The following is a 21215-nucleotide window of genomic DNA, read 5'->3' as shown; positions in this document are numbered from 1 at the left end:
AAAGAAGTCTTTGGATTCATAAAGCATTGAGCACCAGAGAAACACTCAGAGAAAGCAGAGCAGAGATGAAAATGTTAGAATGGTTAGAAGACAAAGTTGATGAATTACGCCAGAAAAAAGTACCGTGAACAGCTTAAGTAAATAGCTGTGAAGGTGCAATGCCTGAACAGTTGGCACCCCAAAGGGGAAAGCCTGGGCGGAAATAGTCAAGATTCAAGAACATCCTATTCACAAAAATGTCCCAAAAGTGAAAGGTATAATTTTATAAGTTGAATGAACTCGGAAAGTGCCCAGCACAAGTGAAAACATATGCAATTTGTCACGTCAGTGTAAGATTTCAAACCACTAGAAACAGAATGTTCCAAAAAATTCTGCCAGATGGATTTCCAAAGAAAGCTGCATACAAATGGCTGCGAGTCACGGCCATCTCAGCCTTCCCAGAAACAAACTGGAAAACTCAAAAGCAACAGAGAAGTTGTTTCAAAATCCAGAAGGAAATAAGTTTAACATCGAATTCTAATTTACTAGTAAATGTGACACTAGAAAAAAAACCTGACTACTGTCTTGTGAAATACCAGAATGTTTAAATGCCTTTCATTTTCTAGGTACCTAGTAAAGCATAATCCCTATAAAACAAGGGGGTGACTTAAAGAAGAAATGAGAACCAGCAGCTGTGTGGTATCTTCAACAGTAGTGTTCCACCCCCTTTTTCTGGAAGGCACTAAAGACAACAGCAATAGCTTGTATTGGCTTTTTGGGAGAGAGAGGGGTCTCTTAGACTCCCCCAAACAATAGCTCAAAGGGTTTTCCAGGCCTGTTATTAAGATTTTTTTGTTGGATAGTTTATAGTTTGGGGGAAGAGCACTGTCTCCCAAATACTCTAACTTCAATTAAGTATATATTTTTGCATATATATTATATGTAATTTTAAGTAAATATAAAAATAATACGCTATGGCTTTATCAAATATCCATAGAGTTATTTATCCCTCCTCTTCCCCTCTTCACCTGGGCTTAGAATCAAATATACATTTATGTTTAAGTACATGTAGGTATGGGAAAATGATGTAAAGACTTAAGTTTTCTTCCTCCACACTACCAAGCCAAATAAAAACTCAAAGTTTTAAAATATCAAGAAGTGGCAGGATAAGCTTATTAGATAAGGGAGGCAAATACCAAATGCAACAGCTACAAAAGTTGAGTGGGTACTTCAGGAAACAGAAAATTAGGAATCAGGAGGCATATAATCAAAGGCTTTTATCAACAGGGTGAACAGTGTCTTTTAGCATTACCAGCTGACTTTAAGGTGTACAAATTAATTAATAATATATCATATGTATTATATTATATTAATATGAATATAGTATATATGTTAAATGTATGACTTTGAGAAATACATATGTGTAATTTTAATTTTTAAAAGCTGGTCATAAAGTGTCCCTTTTTTACTCTTGTATTTCTAAAAAAGGCAGCCAAGTGCTCTCTTCATGAGGTGGTGTACCAGAAATGGAGAAGAGGCCTGTTTTCTTTTTCTTCACATTTGGTTCCACAAATAGGCAGCTTAAAATAATCAATGAATGAACTCCTGCTGGCAGAACTAAGACCTGTACTGATGGGTCTCAAAAAAGCCATTGTCAGAAGAGATGTCAAAGGCTTGAGCCCTGCCCCTGGGAATTTAAAGACCTGAGTAAAACAGAACACATTGTTGATCCCTGATCCCATGCCTGTCTCAGTAGGAACTCAAAACGAAAACCATATGAGATAGGTGCTATTATTTTCTCAGTTATACAGGTTATGAGAAGTGAGAAGAAAACTACACCTGCCGAAGGGTCACAGCCTATAGACATGGAGTTTGGTGGTGCTCAGCCCAAATTCATTCCATTTGTAACATACTGATTTCTCTACACCCAGTTCTCAGGTTCTATAAGTAATTAGCTGTGTTATTCAGCAGCTTAGTCGTGACACCTAGTGCCCCATATCTATAGAACTAGAGGGTTGGCTACAAGTCAGAATTCTGGAGATGGGAGAGATTTCCAGATTTAAAAGAGGTGTCTTCAGTGAGGAGTAAAGAGCAGGTTCGGAGCTGTTGTGATTCTTACTACTGTGTTTCCACTGTGCTTTTCTCCAATAAAGAACAGCCTCAGTGCTGAGAATCAGTGAGTCCTGGGCTTGACCTTGGGAAGACAAAGACACCTCAGAAATCTGATGCTTATGTAGAAAGGAAGTTCAGTGCACAGACTCAGGAAGAGATCAACCCTTCTCAGCTCTGGGCTGCCCATGTCTTCATCAATAGGAAACAGAATCTGTTAGCTGTTCAGCCACACACCACAGTTCCCTACTGTCCAGGAGTGGTTTTTAGCAGTGCTCCTTGCCAACTCTCAAAAGGCAGCCTTTCTGAAGAAGAAGTTTTACAGGCCCTCAAGCTCATCACAAAGAGGGAGATGATACATTAGAATAGCAGGAGTCCAGCCTGGCAGGAACACATCTCAGACCCATCTTGACAACTGGTAAAAATATAAACAGGCCAAGCCAGCAACAACACATTGCACATCTGTCAGGTGGAAGATCACAGTGAAAGATTCTGCCAAAAATCTTTGGCAAGACAGGTGAAGAATAAATAATCCCATTTTACAAAAGTAGAAACTTAGAACCAGAAATCTCCTGGGGGCTCAGACTTGGAGTAGGGAAACCTAGTTTGTGATTCCAAAAGGCAATCTTTGGGGCTCTCAAAGGGAATGTTATCATTATCCAAGGGCAATGAAGTGTTGTTTCTTAACCGATGTCCCAACAGATGAGTAAACTAGTGTTCAGTGTTGCAGCGAGAAAGCTAAAGTCTGCTGGGCAGACTTCATTGTAAAGACGGCAAGAGTTAAGAGCAAGATGCTTCTCCAGGCAGTGGTGGCCCATGCCTTTAATCCCAGCACTGGGGAGGCAGAGACAATTGAATCTCTGAGTTTGAGACCAGCCTGGTCTACAGAGTGAGTTCAAGGACAGCCAGGACTACAAAGAGAAACTCTGTCTCAAAAAAAAAAATGGGGGGGGGGAAGATGAATATACTTCCACATTGTGTGTGTGTATATGTGTGTGTGAAGTCATTGATATAGGTGGCAAACAGTAAGAATTTAGTTTATGAGCCAAAAAAATTAATGAAAATACCAAGTTGTCTATTTTGACAGGATCATACAGAAACTGAAATACAAGTTCTAGAGAGGCTCCAGGATAACATTCTCCCATACTACCTAGGCTTAATGTCAGAACACAGTGATTTATTAAAAGGATGCTGCCATTCTTCTATTCATATGTGCTATTAAACTATAAGCACTGTGGTTCTGTTCATGTAATTAAGAAGTGGAATCAAACCAAACTGAGCTACAGACAACATTATCAGCTGCCAGGAAAGCAATCTGGAACACAGTACACAGTAAAATAACAATAAAAATAGTCATTATAGAAGTAATATAAAAATATATACAGCAAAATTTAAAACATACATATTAAATTATATGTACTAGAGTTAGTACATGTTTTAGATTTAAGTGTCATCTGGGGGTGAAATAAATGTCGCTCTTTCTATTCAGCAATGGTTATAGAATATTTTATTTCTGAAAACAACTAGTGGTGAATAGGAAGGGTTTAGTCTATAATTTTTCCACGAGTTTTATTTTCTTGTTACTTCTAATGCCGCTGAAAACAGTTCTTATTTTTGAAGTCACCAGTTAGTATTATTTCATGTATTACTATGTAAAATATTAACTACACAGTTCAAAACATTGAAAATACACAGTGGCAGAGACACTGTCTTGTCCATGTTCACTAGAATAGTCCAGAGAAGAGCAAAGTAAGTTGGAAGTTGTAATGTATGTGAAAAGAGGAGTAAGGAGAGCTATATAAGAAAAGAGAAAAGGGAAGAGAGAGAGAACAGAGAATGGAAAGAAGTCTTTCAAAGGCAAGAGAGTTTGGATGCAGAGCCTTTCTTTCACTGAGAAGCTGTGCTCCAAAACAGAACCTAGGCACAAAACACCCAACCCCTGCTGGCTGTCAGCTGAGTATGTGTCCTTCTTCTCCCCTATCGGGGCTAAATTAAATGTCCAAGTTTCATTTTCAAATAAGTAACAATGTGCCTGTGATTAAGATTGAGCTAAAGGGATATACACAAAACTGGCATATGTCATGTTTAGAGTTGGTTCATATCACTTCCCACATCAGTTCCAAAATGTTTTTGGGGGCCAGGACAAGATGGCTGCACCAGGAGAACAGGGTGTCTGAGGAGTCAGACAACATTTCCTGTACAGTGACCAAGAGACTGAACCCTGGGCCCTAAAACAACAGCAATCGTGTTTTTCAGGTGAGAGGAAACCCCCACAATGTGGGAATCTGTCTTGACCACTCTCGGGTCCCCCAGCCAGAACCCGGAAGAGATCCCGGGTCGTGCAGGCACTAGGTCCCCAGAACAGAGCCACATGCCTACATGTCCTGATCCCCTTCCCAGACTGATCGGTGGGCACAAAAAACACCAGAGACTGGGAGTCCCTGACTCCAGAGAATCCACAGGGAAGGAAGGAAACTGTACTGACTTAAATTGCCCAATCCTTCCCTGGAAAAACTCTCACAGACCAGCGGGGCCGAGCTGCCATCACTGAGCTGTGCTCCAGACACAGGCACAAACAGTTGCTGCGTGCCAGCTGTCCAACTGTGTCACAGCAGCTGATCATTAAATTTACAGCAAGAAACCCAGAAACAGGGCAGCTGTCTTCAGGACTTCCCTGGGTGAGAGGAGAACCCTCTCGACTAACAAAGACCACAGTTACCACTCAGGTCTCTATCCCTGAAGTGAACAACAGCAACTCCTGAAAAAACGCCAGCCATCCAGGGACTATACCCAAAAAGCTGAGAAGACTTCCTTCAAGAAAAACCAGCTTTCTGCCAAGGGGATTCTCTCTACCACAGGATCCTCCGAAAACTAACTCCAAACACCTAAGATAGCCCAATGGGTAGAGTCCAGAATAAAATCTCAAGCAACAAAAGACAGAGCAATATGGCATCTCCAGAACCCAGTTACCCAAGGGCAAGTAGCCCTGGACACCCCAGCATAACTGAAATCCAAGAAGATGACCTCACAACTATGCTCATGAAGATGATAACGGAGGAAACAAATAAGATACATAAAGACATAGAGGAAGATAAACTCAAACAGAATATTGCCATCCGTAAAGAAATAGAGGAAGTTGCAGCCAAATAGCATGCGGCCTTTAGAAAGGAAATGCTTAAAGCACTGAATGAAATAAAAGAAACAGAGGTTGGTTCAAACAAACAGCTGAAAGAAGTGATGGAAAAACAGGAAAATACAGTCAGACAGGTGAAGGAAATCAACAAAATGGCTCAAGATCTGAAGATAGAATTGGAAAAATTAAAGAATACACAAATGGAGGAAATTGCAGAGAGAAAGAACTTAGGGAAGAAAACAGGAACTACAGAGGTTAGCATAACCAATAGACTACAAGAGATGGAAGAAAGAATCTCAGGTGTGGAAGATACAATGGAAGAAATCGATGTATCTGTTAAAGAAAATGTTAAATCTAAAAAATTCCTGACACAGACAGTCCAAGAAATCCAAGACAATATGAAAAGACAAAATCTAAGAATAATAGGAATAGAAGAAGAGGAAGATTCACTGCTCCAAGGCCCAGAAAATATTTTCAACAAAATCAGTGAAGAAAATTTCCCCAACTTAAAGGAGAGGCCAATAAGAATACAAGAGGCATACAGAACACCCAATAAATTAGACCAGAAAAGAAAATCCCCCCGCCACATAATAATCAAAACAGTAAGTATACAGAACAAAGAAAAATTACTAAGAGCTGCAAGGCAAAAAGGCCAAGTAACATATAATGGCAAACCCATTAGAATCACACCTGACTTTTCAACAGAGACTACGAAAGCCAGGAGGGCGTGAACGGATATCATGCAGACCCTAAGAGAACACAGATGTCAGCCCAGGCTCCTATATCCCGCAAAACTCTCAGTCCTCATAGATGGAGAAAACAAGATATTCAATGACAAAAACAAACTTCAACAATACCTACACACAAATCCAGCGTTGCAGAAGATACTAGAAGGGAAAATACAACCCAAGAAAACTAGCTACTTTCAAGAAAACACAGGAAATAATTAACCCTACTACAGTAAAACAAAAAGCAACCAAGCACACAACCTTATGACCGCACCCAACATCAAAACCAAAGGATCTAAGAGCCACTGGTCACTAATCTCTCTCAACATCAATGGACTCAACTCTCCAATAAAAAGACATAGACTAACAGAATGGATATGTAAACAAAATCCAGCAATCTGTTGCATTCAAGAAACACACCTAAGTCACAAAGATAGATATTACCTGAGGGTAAAGGTTTGGAAGACGGTTTTCCAAGCAAATGGACCTGAGAAGCAAGCAGGAGTAGCCATTCTAATATCTGATAAAATAGACTTTCAACCAAAATTAATCAAAAGAGATGAGGAAGGACACTTCATACTCATCAAGGGAAAATTCCACCAGGAAGACATCACAATCCTGAACATCTATGCCCCAAATACAAGGGCACCCACATTTGTAAAAGAAACATTGATAAAACTTACACCACATATAGATCCCCACACATTAATAGTGGGAGACTTCAACACCCCACTCTCACCAAAGGACAGGTCAACAAAACAGAAATTAAACAAAGAAACAATATCTCTGACAGAGGTCATGAATCAAATGGACCTAACAGACATTTACAGAACCTTAGACCCAAACACAAAAGAATTTACCTTCTTCTCAGCACCTCATGGAACCTTCTCCAAAATAGACCACATAGTTGGTCACAAAGCAAGCCTCAACAGATGCAAGAAGATTGAAATAATCCCTTGTATCCTGTCTGATCACCATGGAATAAAGCTGAACCTCAATAACAACAGAAATAGCAAAAAGCCTACACACACATGGAAATTGAACAACTTGCTACTAAATGACAGCTGAGTCAGGGAAGAAATAAAGAAAGAAATTAAAGTCTTCCTAGAACTCAGTGAAAATGAAGACACAACATACCCAAACTTGTGGGACACAATGAAGGCAGTGCTAAGAGGAAAGTTCATAGAACCAAGTGCCTTCAAGAAGAAATTCAAGACAGTGCATTCAAGCAACTTAATGGCTCACTTAAAAACCCTAGAAAAAGAAGAAGCAGACACACCAAAAAGGAGTAGATGGCTGGAAATAATCAAACTCAGGGCTGAAATCAATCAATTAGAAACAAATAAAACAATTCAAAGAATCAATGAAACCAAGAGCTGGTTCTTTGAGAAAATCAACAAGATAGACAAACCCTTAGCCAAGCTAACTAAAAGGCAGAGAGACACCATCCAAATCAACAAAATCAGAAATGAAAAGGGGGACATAACTACAGATACTGAGGAAACCCAAACAATCATTAAGACTCACTTCAAAAGTCTATATGCCACAAAATTTGAAAATCTAAATGAAATGGACAATTTTCTTGACCGATTCAACTTACCAAAACTGAATCAGGACCAGGTAAAGCAATTAAATATTCCTATATCCTCCAAGGAAATAGAAGCAGTCATCGAAAGTCTCCCATCCAAAAAAAGCCCAGGACCAGATGGTTTCAGTGCAGAATTCTACCAGACCTTCAAAGAGCAGCTAACTCCAATTCTCTCCAAAATATTCCACAGAACAGAAACAGAAGGAACACTACCAAACTCATTCTATGAAGCCACAGTCACCTTGGTACCTAAACCTCACAAAGACCCAAAAAAGAAAGAGAATTTTAGGCCAACCTCCCTTATGAACATTGATGCAAAAATACTCAACAAAATACTTGCAAACCAAATACAAGAACACATCAAAGATATCATCCACTATGACCAAGTAGGCTTCATCCCAGGCATGCAGAGGTGGTTCAATATATGGAAATCCATCAATGTGATCCACCATATTAACAAACTGAAAGAAAAAAACCACATGATAATCTCTCTAGATGCTGAAAAAGCATTTGACAAAATCCAGCATCCATTCATGTTTAAAGTATTGGAGAGATCAGGGATACAAGGCACATATCTAAACATAGTAAAAGCGATATAGAGCAAACCTACAGCCAACATCAAACTGAACAGCGAGAAACTTAAAGTAATCCCACTGAAATCAGGGACAAGACAAGGCTGCCCACTCTCTCCATATCTCTTCAACATAGTACTTGAAGTCCTTGCTAGAGCAATAAGACAGTTGAAGGAGATCAAGGGGATACAAATTGGAAAGGAAGAAGTCAAATTATCACTATTTGCAGATGATATGATAGTATACGTGAGTGACCCCAAAAACTCTACCAGGGAACTCCTCCAGCTGATAAACACCTTCAGCAAAGTGGCCGGATACAAAATTAACTCAAAAAAAAAAAAAATCAGTAGCCCTCCTGTATACAAAAGACAAAGGGGCTGAGAAAGAAATTAGGAAAGCAACAGCCTTCACAATAGCCACAAATGACATAAAAAGTACCTTGGAGTAACCCTAACCAAGGAAGTCAAAGACTTGTATGAAAAAAATTTCAAGTCTCTGAAGAAAGAAATAGAAGAAGATATCAGAAAACGGAAAGATCTCCCATGCTCATGGCTGGGCAGGATTAACATAGTAAAAATGGCCATCTTACCAAAAGCAATCTACAGATTCAATGCAATTCCCATCAAATTACCAGCACAATTCTTTTTTTTTAATTTGCATTTTTATTTTTATCATTATCATTTATTACAATGTATTCACTTTCTTTTTTTTATTATTTTTTTATTATTTTTTTCTTTTTAGTTACATTTTGTTAACTCTGTGTCCCAGCTGTATCCCGCTCCCTCATTCCCTCCCCAACCCCACACTCCCTCCCTGGTCTCCTCCCTGCCCCTTTCCAAGTCCACTGATAGGGGAGGACCTCACACAATTCTTTACAGACCTGGAAAGAAAAATTCTCACCTTCATATGGAATAACAAGAAACCCAGAATTGCTAAAACAATTCTCTACAACAAAAGATCTTCTGGAGGTATCTCTATCCCTGATCTTAAGCTGTACTATAGAGCAACAGCTATAAAAACTACATGGTACTGGCACAGAAACAGAATGGTGGATCAATGGAACTGAACAGAGGACCCAGAAATAAACCCACACATCTATGGACACCTGGATCTTTGACAAAGGTGCCAAAACCATACAATGGAAAAAAGATAGCATCTTCAACAAATGGTGCTGATCTAACTGGATGTCTACATGTAGAAAAATGAAAATAGATCCATACTTATCACCATGCACAAAGCTGAAGTCCAAGTGGATCAAAGACCTCAACATAAAACCAGACACACTTAATCGGTTAGAAGAAAAAGTGGGGAAGAACCTTGAACTCATTGGCACAGGAGACAACTTCCTGAACAGAACACCAACAGCACAGGCTCTAAGAGCAACAATCAATAAATGGGACCTCATGAAACTGAAAAGCTTCTGTAAAGCAAAGGACACCATCATCAAAACAAAACGACTGCCTACAGACTGGGAAAGAATCTTCACCAACTGTTTATTTGACAGAGGGCTAATATCCAGTATATATAAAGAACTAAAGAAGCTAAAAACAGCAAACCAAGTAATCCACTTAAAAATGGGGAACAGAGATAAAAAGAGAATTCTCTGTAGAGGAATATCGAATGGCAGAGAAACACTTAAAGAAATGTTCAACGTCATTAGCCATTTGGGAAATGCAAATCAAAACGCCCCTGAGATTTCACCTTACCCATCAGAATGGCCAAGATCAAAAACTCAAGTGACAACACATGCTGGAGAGGCTGTGGAGAAAGGGGAACCCTCCTCCACTGCTGGTGGGAATGTAAAATCATACAACTACTCTGGAAATCAATCTGGTGCTTTCTCAGACAACTAGGAATAGCGCTTCCTCAAGATCCAGCTATACCACTCCTAGGCATATATCCAAAGGGGGCTCAAGTACACAACAAAGACATTTGCTCAACCATGTTTGTAGCAGCTTTATTTGTAATAGCCAGAAGTTGGAAACAGCCCAGATACCCCTCAACTGAAGAATGGATGCAGAAATTGTGGTTCATCTACACAATGGAGTATTACTCTGTGATGAAAAATAAGGAAATCATGAAATTTGCAGGCAAATGGTGGGACTTGGAAAGGATCATCCTGAGTGAGCTGTCCCAGAAGCAGAAAGACACACATGGTATATATTCACTCATATAGACATATAACATAGGATAAACCTACTAAAACCCTGAACATCTAAAGAAACTAATCAAGAGAGCAGACCCTGACTAAAATGTTCAATCCCCATCCTGAAAGGCAAAGAGGATAGACATCAGAAGAAGCAGAAGAAAACAGGAAACAACCTAGGAACCTGCCACAGAGGGCTTCTGAAAGGCTCTGCCCTACAGATTACCAAAGCAGACACTCAGACTTAAGGCCAACTGATGGGCAAAGTGCATGGAATCTTAAGTAAGAAGTGGGAAATAGTAAGATCTGGAGAGGACAGGAACCCCACAAGGAGAGCAACAGAACCAGAAAATTTGAACACAGGGGTCTCCCCAGGGACTCATGTTCCAACCAAGGAACATGCATGGAGATAACCTAGAACCCCTGCACAGATGTAGTCCATGACAGCATAGTATCCAAGTGAGTTCCATAGTGATGGGAACAGGGACTGCCTCTGACATAATCTGATTGGCCTGCTCTTTGATCACCTCCCCCTGAGGGGAGAGCAGCCCTACCAGGCCACCGAAGATGACAATGCAGCCATTCCTGATGGGATCTGATAGACTAAGATCAGAAGGAAGGAGAGGAGGACCTCCCCTATCAGTGGACTTGGGAGGGGCAATTGAGAAGAAAGGGGAGGAAGGGTGGGGCTGGGAGGGCAAAAGGGAGGGGCTTATGGGGGGATACAAAGTGAATAAACTGTAATTAATAAAAAATAAAAAAAGATAAAAAAATGTTTTTTGGGTTTTTTGTTTGTTTGTTTGGTTGGTTGGTTGGTTTTGCCTTTTGTCTTTCTGGATAGAGTCATAATAGATCATGAGGTTCTTAAAGGTGGCAAGACAGACGGAGCCTGAATCTCTGAACAACACCATGGAGAAGAGCAACACATCTAGGGTAACTATACGCCAGAGTCCACTGGTTTGTGGCATTAATGGGCACAGTTGGCCTTTGAGGAGGAGAGCTGCCGGATGAGCATATGCCATAGAAACACTGAGTGGCAGACAAACAGCTACTGCAGGTTAGTGAGGGAGCAGATCTGTGTTCTACAGTAATTGTAGGCTGGCACATGTGATCACTTGAACACCACCTGCTGGAATAATCCAGAGTGCTCATTTGTCTTCATTGTTCCTTGCCACTCGAAACAAAATGTTTCAAAACACATTAGCTGTACCAGAAATTTATCATTGTGTAGGTAGAAACAAGAGATTCAAAAATCTATCAATTTAAGTCTGTTAGTCTTCTGAAAGCTCACAGGTTTTTTTTTTTGTTTTGTTTTTTGTTTTTACTCAAACAGTAGAAAAAAACAAAAGTCAATCATGAATTTTCCATTAGCAAGTCATCAATAATTTCTGCCTCAAACCACAATAATAATGAAATTTGGCCATATTCTTCTTTGTGAATGTGTAGTGGTGTGTGTGTGTGTGTGTGTGTGTGTGTGTGTGTACACACGTGCATGTGTCTGTGAAGAGTGATCATGTCTATGTGTGCAGATGTCAGGGAGCGTTACATGCACATGTACGCACATGCATGTAGAGATCACAGGTTGAAGTCCATCCTTTTCTTCCCTCATCACTCTCCGCCTTATATATGGAGTCTATATCTCTCACTTGAACCCAAAATTAGCTGATCTAGCTATCAGCCTTCTCCAAGTATCTCCTTTTCTCTACATTCCATGTGTTGGCATTATGGGTGGGCTATCACAAACCACCCAGCATTTATGTGGGTACCAGGAATCTCATCTCTGGTCCTCAAGCTTGCATGGCAAGCACTTTATTCACTGAGCTATATCTCCCCAGCCTTAGACATGCCTTAATGTGAAAGATGTTTCAGACATTTAGCAACATGTTTCAAAGAACTGTGATAGTGAGAGAAGAAAGGCAAAATAAACTTCACAGCCATTCTCTGCTTAGTGGCACTTTTCAGACTACACGTGGGAGGATGCCATCTAAAAAGACATCACTATTCATGCTTAGTTTGGGAGACAGGGGCTAGCATTTTAGGAGAGAGACATTAGGCTTTGCAGAATAGGGCACCAGAAAAGAAGGAGCTAAGAAAAGACAGAACTCCAGAAATTTTCTTGGGGGTTCTTCAAGTCTCTGTAAACAGAGGTACACATTAAAGTAAAAACTCCATTTGGCTCACAGGCAAAGGAAAACATCTGGGATACTCTAGGCCAATTAACTCCCAGAGCTTTCATAGGAACAGGAGCCATTAAGAGCCCACCAGCAAACACAGAGAGAACCAGTGGAAGATGAGATACTAGAGACACAGGTGGGTCAGACCTCAGGAAACTCTACTGCAAACAAACCCTATGCAAACATGAAAAAATGTGCATCAAAAGAGAGATCAAACTGATCGTCAGGTCATGTAACTACTTTCTAAGATAAAAGTCTGGTATACTTGTAAGAACACAATAAAATTCAGAACTCAATAAAGTAAAATTCAAAATATCTAACATTTAGAGCTGAAGAGATGGCACTGTGCTTTTAAGTGCTTGCTATGTCTGCAGAGGACTCAAGTTCAGGTTCCAGCGCCCACATCAGGAAGTTCAGAACTGCCTGTAAGTGCAGCTCTAGGAGAGCCAATGCCCTCTTCTGGCCTCCGTGGGCACCACACTCAGGTGTACATATTTCTGCACAGACACACATATTACACACATTCTTAAAAACTAAATATTTTAAAAAATATATATCATACATAAACTCATATCAGAAAACTTTCTATACAATTCCAAAATATTTGGAAATTGGGGAACGGGTCTTGAACTAACCATGAGTTATAAAAGAAGTCATGGGGAAAGCTTAGAATATGGACAGACCTCGACTTACTATGATTGAACTTAGAATGCTTTCAAATGTGTTATTTATTTGTGTCTACTGGTGTGTATGTATCTGGGCATGCACAGCCACAACACACGCATGGAGCTCACAGAAAAACCCTCAGAAATCACTTCTCCATGTGGGTCCCAGAGACCACAGGTTCATCAGGCTCAGCAGCAACTGTCTTTACCCACTGAACCGTCTCACCAACCCAAGGATGTTCAGATTGTATTGTATCGCACAAAGCAAGACGCATTCAGTAGAACCCATATTCTGAGATTTGTATTTTGATCCTTTTCTGCACTAGGTATCTGAGGTACAAGATATAGCTTTATGATACTAAGCAATGACAGAAATCTATAACTCTTAGTCTGCTAAGCATTAAACCACTAGTTCTCAGCAGTAAAATTTGATGCTAAGCTATGCTGTTCCATGCATTAAGGATATTGATGGCATTTTAAATTTTACGGCATTTCCAGCTTGTGTTCGTTTATCAGCACATAGCTTTATCTTACATGAAGGATCATCTGCATTATAAATTGAATAAAATAAAAGCTCACCATATCAAAATATTTGGTATATAGCTACACCAAATCTTAGAAGTTTTCAAATGCCATTATCAACTATTTTAAGAAATTAGAAAATAACAAATTAAATCCAAGGTAAGAAGTATAAGTATTGATAATAAGAGTAGAAGTGAATTAAATAGTGTATATATATATATATATATATGTATATATATATATGTGTGTATATATATATGTGTATATATATACTAATAGAAAGTGAACCCATAAAATCTAAACAGGTAAGTTTATTAAGATTACAGATTACAGTCTCAAAAAAGACCCCTTTGCACAGATTTTTTTGGTTCTGTTGCTCTCCTTATAGAGCTCCTGTCCCCTCCAGGTCTTTCTATCTCCCACTTCTTTCATAAGATTCCCTGCACTCTGCCCAAAGTTTGGCTATGAGTCTCAGCATATGTTTTGATATCCTGCTGAGTAGAGTCTTTCACAGGCCCTCTGTGGTAGGTTTCTGTCCTGTTCCCTGTTTTCTCTCTTCCAATGTCAGTCCTGTTTGCCTTTCTGAGTGAGGATTGATCATCTTACCCAGGGGTCTTCCTCCTTGATTAGCTTCTTTAGGTGTACAGATTTTAATATGTTTATCCTATATTATATGTCTAATATCCACCACTTATAGGTGAGTATATACCATGTATGTCTTTCTGCTTCTGGGATACCTTACTCAGGATAATCTTTTCTAGTTACCATCATTTGCCTGCAAATTTCATGCTTTCCTTGTTTTTAATTCCATTGTGTAAATGTACCACAATTTTGGTATCCATTTTTCAGTTGAGGGACATATGGGTTGTTTCCAGATACTGGCTATTAGGAATAAAGCTGCTACGAACATGGTTGAGCAATGTACTTGAACATATTTTGGATATATTCCTAGGAGTGGTATAGCTGGATATTGAGGAAGCACTATTACTAATTGTCTGAGAAAGTGCCAGATTGATTTCCAAAGTGGTTGTACAAGTTTACATTCCCACCAGTAATGGAGGAGGGTTCCCCTTTCTCCACATCCTCTCCAGCATGTGTTGTCACTTGAGTTTTTGATCTTAGCCATTCTGATGAGTATAAGGTGAAATCTCAGGGTTGTTTTGATTTGCATTTCCCTGATGACTAAGGACGTTGAACATTTTTTAAAGTGTTTCTCTGCCATTCAGTATTCCTCTATTCAGAATTATCTGTTTTGCTCTGTACCCCATTTTTTAATTGGATTACTTGATTTGTTGCTTTTTAGCTTCTTGAGTTCTTTATATATTCCGGATATTCGCCCTCTGTCAGATAAGCATGGAGATAACCTAGAACCCCTGCCCAGATGTAGCCCATGGCAACTCATTGTCCAAATGGGTTCCCTAGTAAGGGACTGTCTCTGACCTGAACTCAGTGGCTGGCTCTTTGATCACCTCCTCCTGAGTGGGGAGCAGCCTTGCCAGGCCACAGAGGAAGACAATGTAGCCAGTCCTGATGAGACTTGATAGGCTAGGGTCAGAGGGAAGGGGAGGAGGACCTCCCCTATCAGTGGACTGTGAAAGTGGCATGGAAGGAGATGAGAGAGGGGCAGTGGGCTTGGGAGGGGACAAGGAAGGGGGCTACACCTGGGATACAAAGTGAATAAATTGCAATTAATAAAATATTAATTAAATAAAAAATATTACATTTCACAAAAATAAGACCAAGACACAAAAATAACATATACTGTCTTTATACTAGAAATCAAAATGTAAAATACTAGGGATACATTTAATGAATTTATATGGAAAATATAAACTGAAAATTACACATGATAAAGAGACTGACATGAATAAAAGGAAATATCACGCGTGTTGATTGGAGCATTCAACACTGTTAAGTTGATTTTTTTCCAAGTTAGTATGTGATTATGCTATCCAATAAAACTTATTACTTATAATAATGAAAAATACTCCTAATGCGGGAAGCTTTTTCAGACAAAAGCTAATAGCCATATGAAACCACATACTGAAAGTATAGCAATGTTATGAAGAAACTAATGTTTAAGTTTTATTTACTTTAAAGTAATTTTAACAGCCTCATGTGAATAGAGAATAACATACAGAACTGTAGGAGTTATAAGATTTAATGTTATTCGAAACAAACAAAAAGAAAGCATTTTTGGAAACTGAAAAACTGATTAAAAACTCAGATGAAATAATAGCATATCTTTTATAAGCAATAATGTATGTGTGTGCGCATATATAAAATATCTGTTCCAAGCCTTGCTACAAAGCTCTAGGAATCACAACGGTGGAACACAGGTGCAGGGATCATCACACAGACAGCTGGAATAAAGCAGTGGGTCCAGAATTATAGATATTGATGTAATGACTTGTCAATAAAATATCAAACAAATACTACCTGAATATGCATACACATACATTTATAATTGACTTTGGGCAAAGATTTCTGTGTAATTCAATGGAGAAGACCTAATCTGTTCAATACAAATTATCTCAAACTGAGTCTTTGACCTTCCATTCTATACATACACACACACACACACACACACACAGACAAACAAGAATCACAGACCTAAATATAAGCTAACCTATAAAACTTGTAGAGGAAAAGCCGAGAAGAATAATTCCATAGAACATGACACAGAATCCCTCTCAGTATTGCACACTAGAGAAAGGCAAGGCAGTGCCTCCACAGGGGAATTCAGATGATAGCAGCTGCAACTGGCAAGGCCAAGTGTCAGTCAGCATACGGAATGTGCAAAGACACTCAGATGACCCTGGTGAGAAAGACTGTGCGAGCTCTCACTGGGTATCTGTTTAGTAGGGCTCTTCAGATATTGCTGTGTGTTCACGCAGAAATCCCTTCCTTGGTTGTTTTCCCAAGATGTGTGAACATAGGAACAATGCACGCTGATGTTCATGCCAGCTTAATTTGTGGCCATTCAAAACTGGAAATCGACTGAACTTGAATAAGCGAGTCAGTGCATCAGCAACACAGGTTCGTACACAGGGAAATACAAGTGAGCAACTTAGAAACATGAACAGTGATGCCTGCAGCCGAGAAGAGATCTCAAGAGGAAGCCAGGCATAAGGAGTCCTGATGGACCACCCCACTTCCATGAAACTCTAGAAAGACGAATCTAATTTACAGGGCAGAAAGCAGTTTCCATGGTTTCCTGGGGCCAAAAGTGGAGTGTGCTGGTCAAGAATGACTCGAGAGCTAGCATGAAGGAACCTTTGTCGGTGATGGAAATGTTCTCTAGCTCAGTTGCAGTGGATAGAACATGGCCTCACCCTTGTGAACACACATCCGACTTCACTCTCACAATTTGTCCTTTCCCATGTGGGGCTCTGGTCTACAGGAGCCCCAACTAACCCAGGAAGTTGAAAAACAGTGAGCAAGAACTGGGGTGATAGAGGTATTACATTTGTTTCAAAGAAACATAGAAATAAAACAGATTGAAGAGCTACGTCTAGAGAAATCTCTTGTCACTGTTGTTTATATGTAGAAGTAACTAGAAGCAGATAGTCAAGAAACAAAGAGCCGGCCTAAAAGGAGTGAGTCATAAAACAATGCTTAATGCCCCAAGTTTGTACAAGAAGTAAGCAGACATTGACTGATGTTTTTCTCAGGAAGGGTAAGAACCCCTACTTCTACTTCGGTTGTGACAAAAATGGAAATGAGCAAGGAAGAGACTCCCAGAGAATTTTTTATGCCCAAGTTCACATAGCTATTAAAGGGAAGAGCCAGAACTCAACCTGGCAGCATGGTTCCTCAGTCTGTGCTATTAACCACTGGCTCTGCTTTAATATGTAAGTCTTGTATTGTTATGGCTTCGTTAATGTAAATTCTTATTAAGGCAAAGTTTCCTAGGAATGTTTGTGTGTGAGTGTGCTTTTGTTCCAGGAGGCTGCTGCTTCCTGGCCTCACCTAGCTGCTTTTACTGTCCTTCATAACCCATATTTACAGTCAACAAATGTCCCCAAAACATCACGTTCTGGTCTAAGTCACTCTCACCTCCTCCGTGCCTTCTTTCAACCCCACTTCTTCCCTTTGGGCCTCACAGGAGACAGCATGGTCTCCCAGGTGCCACAAAGCCCTGAGCTGAGGAAAGGGTTGATGTTGAAAAATGCCTTAATGGTTCTCCAAACCGACATCTTCCTGATGCACAGAAAAACACTGCTAAACACCATCTGATCATGGCACCTGCTATTCCTCCTCTACCAAATGCCTCCACAGTCAATATCAAAACATACACACACACACACACACACACACACACACACACACACACACACTTACTGGTTTAGCATCCTGGTATTCCTCAGGTAAGGCTGATATGTATGAAGAAGATGATGTATGTATGTTTCATTCCTTATCCCTCCCTCTCATTGTTTCACCCACATGTCCTTCTGGAAATTCCCTCTTTCACAACCACACCCTACATGGGTATTGCCTGGAATTAACTGTCCTAGCTATAGAGCAAAAGTGCTAACATTCTACTATATAATCACAGTTCCGATTCTCTTCATAGAAATGCTTGTCCTTCTCCACTCTTAACCAGAAGTTCAACCCTGAAATATTTCATTTCCCTAAAAGTTACAGGTTTTTATTGCTGTTGTTGTTGTTTGCTTTCATTCCCTCTTTTCTTCCAAAGATTTATAGTCCTCCTATCAAACTACTTTCAGAATGTCCTCAATTCTTTTGCCCACATTATCAACTTTCTTTTTTCTAATTATTTTTAACATAATTTTTATTTATTACAGTTTATTCACTTTGTATCCCAGCTGTAGCCCCACCCTCATCCCTCCCAATCCCGCACTCCCTCCCTCATCCAGTCCACTGAGAGTGGAGGACCTCCTCTCCTTCCATCTGACCCTAGCCTATCAGGTCTCATCAAGACTGTCTTTCATAGTCTTTCTCTGTGGCCTGGTAAGGCTGCTCCCTCCTCAGGAGGAGGTGATCAAAGAGCCTGCCACTGAGTTCATGTCAGAGACAGTCCCTGTTCCCCTTACTAGGAAACCAACTTGGAGACTGAGCTGCCACAGGCTACATCTGTGCAGAGATCTAGGTTATCGCCATGAATGATCCTTGGTTGGAGTATGAGTCTCTGGGAAGACCCCTAGGCCCAGCTTTTTTTGGTTCCATTGTTCTCCTTGTGGAGCTCCAAACCCTGCCAGAAGCAGAAATACACACATGGTATATACTCACTTATAAGTGGATATTAGACATATAACATCATCACCTTTCTAACCAATCTGGGAAAATCCTGCCCCCAACACAATCCAAATATTTCCTCAACCCTCCCACTCCTGAGTGTCTCAAAGAACTGCTGAAGCTTGATGTAGATGCAGTCAGTCTCCTGCAGGGGATGTTCAACATAGTTCTCCTCAGATGTCTACCCAACCTACCAACCTCGCTCCCTTCCTCTGGACTTACCCTCAGCCCCACTTCTAAGCTTATAGTAAACCAGATATCTACAATAAGGTTTTGGGGGTATGGCTACACATATAGGCCCTTACTTCACTCATCTTCTGTTGGGGGAAGAAAAGAGTTTTATTATCCATGGAATATAGTAAGCACTCAAGAAATGTTGAGAAGATAAAACAGAGTGAGCAAGATGAGAGGAAGGGAAGGGAAAAGGGAGGGAGGGAGGAAGGGAAGGGGGAGGGAGGGAGGATGGGAAGGGGAAGGGAGGGAGGAAGGAAGGGGGAGGAAGGAAGGAAGGAAGGAAGGGGGAGAGAGAGGGGGGGAGGGGGGAAGAAAAAGAAGCTATCTGAAAAGCCAGGCAAGGAAATTACAGGCATTTAGAAGAGTTGTGGGGTTTCAATTGGTTGGTTTTGGTCATGTCTTATTTATACTGCTAAGAAACAACTACAGGGATCTACTTTGGCTATATATTTAGAGGATGGGCTGCAGAATGTTTTCAGAGAAACATTTTTTAATTGTTTCTGTATTAATATGAATGTTAAAAACATGTGCTCCTATCAGAATCTAAGAGTGAGACGTAATTGAATAGGCAACTATTAGCTCTCTCAGTCTGTCTCTCTACTCACTCTGTCTCTCTGTCTCTTTGTCTCTCTGTTTCTGTCTCTCTGTTTCTCTCTGTCTCTCTCTCTCTCTCTGTGTGTGTGTGTGTGTGTGTGTGTGTGTGTGTGTGCTGTTGATCCTACGGCCTCAGGAAAGCTATACATACACTTTCTCACTAAGTGATGTCCCCAGCTCTCTTTTTACTTCTTTTTGTTTGTTTGTTTTTCTTTTCTTTATCATTTTTAGACAGGGTCTTCCTGAGCTGCTCCAGCTGGCTGGCCTTCAGTTCATTCTGTCACCCAGGCAGGTCTTAAACTTATGATCTTTCTGCCTGAGCCTCCAATCAGTTAGATTGGAGGCTCTGTGAAACCAGGCCCAGTTTTAGCTGTATTTTTTTATTTGAATTTTGAACAAAAAAATAAAGTGCTGATGGAACAATTATTCTACAATACTAAGGTCATCTTAATTAAGTGTTTTCACTTTGCTGTAACTTACATTACTGTAAAGACAAGTTCTGAGAAAAATGCTCATGTTACTAATTTGCAATTAAATCAACAGAAATAGAAAGAATATATTTTAAGCTTTCTTTTTTTTTTTTCTTTCAGGCTTTTCTGATGTTTCTTTTCCCATGTTCAGTTTCCAGATTCTAACTCCACAAAGCATCTCAGGAAATAGTTAAATCTCTTCAAGCCATGTCTTTAGAGTGACCCCCAGTGGCAAAGGAATGAATATATTAGTGCTGGTGATCCTCATCTTCCTGGCCTTCTACACTGACAATAAAACAAGTTCCATCTCAAGTGCACATTTACATTGTCAAGTTTTGCTTCTTTATTTTTATTTTTAAATAATCCAAATCACACACACACACACACACACACGTTCTCAAACTCCAAACATATTCGGGCTTTATGATCTCAGCCATCTTATTTCCTGAACCAAAAACAGAATATGCATCACTATTTCGAAGTTGTTTCTGAGGGGAACTTCATTACAGTAGGTCTTAGTTTAGTTTCTGTTGCTGCGAGAAAACGCTGACCAAGGGAATTTAGGAAGGAAAGTGTTTGTTTCTGCTTAAAGGTCACAGACGGTCATCAAGAGAAACCATGGCAAGGAAGTCAAGGCAGGAGCTTGGCACAGAAGCCATTGAGGAACGTTGCTTATTGCCTTGCTCACAGGCTCAAGGAGAGTGACCTTTCTTAGCCCAGGTCTGAGAGAAAAAGAGTAGATGCAGAAGCAAATACAGTGCCAGAAAAATAGGTTTTCTGCTTGGAGCATTCCTCTATTTGTTGCTTATAAATACATTCATTTTATCATGAGGGTTGATTGAGTTGCCAGATATGGGAAGTTTCTTTTCAGCTTAGCACCCAAGGTTCTCTCTGATGAGATAACAGAGGGGTGCCTGCTAAATAGTGCTGGGAGCTGTATCAGCTTACAATGCCGGTGGACTTCAGCTTTTCTAGATTAAAGAGGGAGACAGAGGAGGAAAGGAAAGGAAAGGAAAGGAAAGGAAAGGAAAGGAAAGGAAAG

At 40.1% G+C, this 21215-nt stretch overlaps 1 protein-coding gene across 5 annotated transcripts in view; it reads right to left on the bottom strand.

Moving 5' to 3' along the window:
* The window catches only part of Dnm3 (dynamin 3), a 477548-nt gene that overhangs the window by 324710 nt on the left and 131623 nt on the right, over nt 1-21215 (bottom strand). The gene's annotated exons all lie outside the window — the stretch shown is intronic.

The sequence above is a fragment of the Psammomys obesus genome, unplaced genomic scaffold (genome assembly GCF_907164565.1).
Source record: "Psammomys obesus unplaced genomic scaffold, mPsaObe1.curated_primary_1811, whole genome shotgun sequence".
NCBI classification, from domain to species: domain Eukaryota; kingdom Metazoa; phylum Chordata; class Mammalia; order Rodentia; family Muridae; genus Psammomys; species Psammomys obesus.
This window is presented reverse-complemented; position numbering and strand designations above follow the sequence as displayed.